This window comes from Papaver somniferum, chromosome 7 (assembly GCF_003573695.1).
Source record: "Papaver somniferum cultivar HN1 chromosome 7, ASM357369v1, whole genome shotgun sequence".
In the NCBI taxonomy this organism is placed as follows: domain Eukaryota; kingdom Viridiplantae; phylum Streptophyta; class Magnoliopsida; order Ranunculales; family Papaveraceae; genus Papaver; species Papaver somniferum.
The window spans coordinates 237166574-237172414 of record NC_039364.1 but is presented as its reverse complement, the minus strand read 5'-3'; positions in this window follow the sequence as shown (position 1 = coordinate 237172414).

Sequence of the window (5841 nt, the reverse complement as noted above, 5' to 3'; positions counted from 1 at the left end):
GATTCTCTTAAAAGTATATTAGAGTTAGTCCATACAGATTACTAATCTAAATATTGGGTGAGGTTGTTGTACCCCCGCCTTTTCAATTAATATCAGAGAAGGAAAACACGTTAAGACCTCAGAAGTCTGTGTTTGTGGTGATCTGACTAGATGGACAGTAAAGTCTCTATAAACGCTTCACCAGGAATAAACCATAATTTTAGGGAATGTTCTAAAACCCTTGTTATTCTTCAAAGGAAGTTGGATGAATAAATTCAGATCAACCATGATCTTGCCGCAATAATTGCGAAGCATAAGAATTTGACGTCTGTCAAAAATTCTTCAGTATTGATGAATAACTCGTTTGATTCCTCTCTAAAGGATCATATTAAGTCAAGTGTTAAACAAAGTTGATGCTTTGAGAAACTTGATAGAAGGAAGAACTTCTCAATTAAGATTGTTGATGTTGGCCCTTGTATGTTTTGTGAGTCTCACAATCACAATCAACATACATGTACACGTTTTCAGAAAATTATAAAAATTGCGAGCAATCTCCACAAAAAAGCTGAACAACTGTTTACTTATCTAAAAAAGTGTACAAGACTAACAAGAAATCCTAAACAGGAAAGTAGTGTTAGTATGGGAGCCTTTGCCTTAAAATCAACATCACCCTTCCAATGGTTTATTGACAGTGGTTGTAGCCAACATATGACTGGTGACCTTTCGTGGTTTATCTCCATTAGTCAATTTGAAGGAGGACCAGTTACCTTCGGAGATGGGAGTTGTTTCTACATTAGAAAGAAGGGTACAATCAAGCTTCTCAGTGTTCCAGAAATCCATGATGTAGTATAAGTCAAAGGTATGATTGCAAATCTTCTTTCTATTAGTCAAATTTGTGACAAAGGCCATAAAGTTGTCTTCAATGCAAATGGATGTGACATTGTAGACAAAACTGGAAAAGTAATTTTTCAAGGAACTCGTGGCAAAAATAACTGTTATCTCCTTGATGCTCAGTTTAACAATTGTTGCAATTTGACTAAGGTGGAATCTACACATCTTTGGCATGAGCGTTTTGGTTACATCAATTATCGTCTTTTAACTAAGATCATTAACAAAGAACTTGTTAGAGGTGTTCCCAAAATCAATGCAAAGATTGACGGTGTATGTGGTGCCTGTCAAAAGGGTAAACAAACGAAAGTTCACCATAAATCATCTCGAGATATTCTCACTAAGGCCCCACTTGATTTAATTCATATGGATCTCTTCGGACCAATACAACAAACTACTATTGGAGGAAAGAAGTATGCTTTAGTTATGGTAGATGACTACACCAGATTCACTTAGGTAGCTTTCATAGCTCATAGGAATGAAACCCTTGGTGAATTTAAGATTATTGTTAATAGGATCCAGAATGAACAAGGTCGTAAACTAACGAATATTAGAAGCGACCGTGGCACTGAATTCAAGGACACCAAAGTATTTGAATTCTGTGACAAACTGGGGATTATTCAACAATACTCACCACCTATTCCTCCTCAACCCAATGGAGTTGCAGAAATAAAGAATAGGAATATTCAGGAAATGGCCAGAGTTATGCTCCATAACAAAAACTTACCTCTAAGATTTTGGGGAGAAGCTGTGTTCACAACATGTTACTTGATCAACCGTGTTTATCTACGGTCTAAAACCCTAAACACTCCATATGAGTTGTGATATGGTAGAAAACCCAACCTACACTATCTTAGAGTGTTTGGAAGTAAGTGCTACATCCTAAAGATCGAGAACAAGGAGGGAAATTTGATACTAAAAGCGATGAAGGTATCTTTTTGGGCTATGCTTCTGATAGTCGTAGTTTTCGAGTATTTAATCTCAGAACCCAAGTAATGATGGAGTCCGCTAACGTTATCATTAATGATATTAGCGAATTTCATCATGATTTTTCTCCTGATGAATTGCCTCCAACTGAGACAATTTAGAAAGTCAAATAAGTTTCGGATTCAGTTGAAGTTGTACCCACAGTCACTGATCCTGATCTTTCTAGTGACGAGGAGAAAAACACTGATCAGACTGTTCCTGTTGAACAAGAACGTGTCCCTCAACGACACCTATAGGTTCAAAGAAACCATGATCCCAATAATATCATTGGAGGAAGAGATTCTACTGCAAAGACTAGAGGACAACTTCAAAATCTATGCAATTTTGGTTGTTATCTTTCACATGTAGAACCAAGGAATATTGATGAAGCTCGTAGTGATCCCTTATGGGCGAGCATGAAGAGTTAAATCAATTCCAAAGGCAAGACGTATGGAAGCTTGTACCTTGTCTTCCAAATGTCAATATAGTTGGCACCAAGTGGATATTTAAGAACAAGTCTGATGAGTGTGGCACAATTGTCTGAAACAAAGCAAGACTTGTCGCTCAAGGATACTCACAAATCGAAGGAATCGACTTTGACGAAACCTTTTCTCATGTGGCACACCTTGAGTCCATTAGATTGTTATTAGTTCATGCTTGTTTTCTTAAGGTAAAGCTATTTCAAATGGACATCAAATCCGTTTTTTTAAACGGAACTTTAAAGGAAGAAGTCTATGTATCTCAACCTTAGGGATTTTAAAACCCCGACTTCCTAGATCACGTCCTTAAACTCAATAAGGCGCTATATGGTTTAAAACAAGCACCTCGAGCCTAGTTCGAAAAACTGACCTCATCTCTGCTTGGGAAAGGTTTTTCGAGAGGAGGAGCTGATAAAACACTGTTTACCAAGTGGAATGGAAAAGATGTTGTGATCGCTCAAGTTTATGTAGATGATATCATCTATGGATCAACATCGGAGAAACTTGCACAAGAGTGTCTCTTAGAAAGGAGTTTGAAATGAGCAATGTTGGTGAATTAAAATTCTTTCTGGGTTTACAAATTTAACAACACAAGGATGGAATTTACTTATCTCAAGAAAAATATTCTAAGGATCTTGTCTCAAGATTTGGCCTTGATAAGTCCACTCCTAAACTAACTCCTATGCCTACCACTGGTAAACTGCATCGGGATGATAAAGGAGTAAATGTGGATCAAAAACTCTATCGATCTATCATTGGAAGCCTTTTATATCTTACAACTACTCAACCTGATATTGCTTTTAGTGTTGGTTGTTGTGCTAGGTTCCAGGCAAACCAAAAAGAATCTCATCTTGCAGCTGCAAAAAGAATTATACGCTACATTAATCATACTGCAGGGTATGGTCTATCTTACACTTTTGATACTAACACTGATCTTACTGCCTATTCATATGCATATTGGGCAGGATGTGTGGAAGATAGAAAAAGTACGTCAGGGGGTTTCTACTATGTAGGACTGAATCTTGTAGCTTGGCATAGCAAGAAACAAAATTCACAATCCCTCTCAACATGTGAAGCAGAATACATCTCTGCAGGCTCATTTTGTACTCAACTTCTATGGATGAAACAAATGCTTGTTGTTTATGGAATCAACACTAGAATAATGAGAATTTTATGCGACAACACCAGTGCAATTCGCATAACAGAAAATCCAGTTGAGCACTCAAGGACTAAGCACATTGACATAAGGTATCATTTTATCCGAGATCTTTATGAAAATGGTATCATTAATATGGAATTTATGCCCTCAGAACAACAATTGGCTGATATTCTCACCAAACCATTAGATACTGCTACGTTTCAACACCTACGGCAGTCTATTGGTGTCGTTATGGTACATTAGTCTTCCATAACTCTTGCCCCTACTCTTATCTAGATCCTTTGGGAAATTGAGTTTGGAACTTCTTGAGGTGTAAAGTATTTTTCCATATTTGTTTCTAAGTAGATGTATCTTCTAAGTATCTTAGTGCTATCTTGAAATCCTTCTTTTCTAGTAAAAGTAAGGTCGCTCTTGTTGTTCTTTCGGGAATGACATCAAATGGGGGAGAGTTCTTTTGAACTTGCGTTTAATTGCCATATCTTTGTGGGGAGTGCGGTTGTGGAATATTTGGGGATTTATCTTGTATCTTTATAAACTCCGTGATGAATGCATTTAGCTTCGGCTTTATGTTTGCATCTAAACAAAGTTGATATGTACTTTTCTTTTGTCTTGAAGTGTCTCCATGAAAATTTTCATTAGGATCCCGTTTTCATACCTTTACCAATTTTATTGACAAAAAGGGGGAGAACTAATATGTACTTCACACTACAAATAAATATGGTTTTCGGATCATTATGTAAGGGGGAGTGATTTTCGTTGAGACGAAGTATTTGTTGTGAGAGATAGCCAAACTAACCGCACCACTTGTTGGGAAAATCTAACAACAACTAACCCACAAGAAACTAGATCTTTGGATCGACGTAGAATGAAAGATATACGATGCAAACACACATAAGAAGCAATAAGTAAAGCACACAAGACTTAACATGGTTCGGCAATATGCCTACATCCATAGAAACGGTTACGACTTCTTCATTATTATGGAACCACTAAACAGAGAATTACACACTTAACGATTGATAAATCAATCAACAAACTACGATTCAACATTATGTTGATCATAAACCCTAAAATAATTCTCATGAATAAAACGCTCCAATATTGCCGAATAATGTCTAACCAAACAAGATAATACTTATCTCACATAACCGAGATGATCTCCTTCTAAACGATGTATCTTCCAACACCAACGATGATATTCCACCATCAACAAACACGACGATCTTCTCTTCCCTAAAATTCCACCCCAAGTGGTGGGATGGAATCCCTAAAGACTTTAGAGAACTACATTGTGTATTTTCTAACTCTCTAGAAAACCTCTAAAATTCCATTAAGAATTCCATGTCTAAACACATAGCCTAGACCTCCTTATATAGGAGTCACAAACTTGATTCCCAAGTATTAGTCTCCTTGGAAAAGGAAACTCTAACCAACTAGGAAACCTATTGTTATTTAGGTAACCTATCTAAATATGAAAATCAACCTAAACTAGGAAACCTTGTGTTTCTCTACACAAAGGATTTCTAGTATGTTCCGGAATTTTCCGGAACCTTCCAAAATACCGACAATTATCTAACAATCTCCACCTTGTCGATGTTTCAACAAATCTCCACCTCGGTAAAGATTCCACTAATATGAACCGATCTTCAAACCACGACAATCGCCTGAGCATTCAAAAGGATCTCAACGACGAGCAAACTGGATCAAGTACCAACTTAACCCCCAAATGACCGAAGTCAACAAATCTTGTTCAAACTTCTGCACAAGTGTCTTCTCAGCAGAACAAAAAACTACTTCATGTCAAAACTCTAAACTCAATTGCTTCTTAAAGCAATAAAACTGAACTTGCTATTTTCCATGAGCATATCCCCGAAAACGAGTAAAGAGATGCGAAGAAACCAAACATGTCAAACTTCATAAAATCACTAACTAGGTGAACAAAAAAACCAGAGACTCCAAAAGCTGACATACCAAACTTCCAAACTAAACCAACAACATCAAACCAAACGGGCTGTGACAAATTAATGTCCTCCACCAAATCTCCAGGAAAGAATGCAGTTCGACTTCGTTGACTAAGTCTAACCGCCACACTAAAAACTAACAGGACTCTTATAGAAATGTGATTAACCAAAGAGGAAAAACTTCATAACAATCACACTCCATCTTGTGCATATCCTTTAGTCAAACTTACCCCAAAAATGTGCACCAGTACGTAACTGTTCCAAACAAGATGTGGCAATCATCCTTCAAAAAATGTAAATACCCAAACACACCCAACCGTCTTCTTAACCTTAGGAAACTCCACCAGCTCCCAAGAAAATATCCAAAACGCTTTTTGTACTCACTCATTGTCTTCTTACTCTTAAGCAA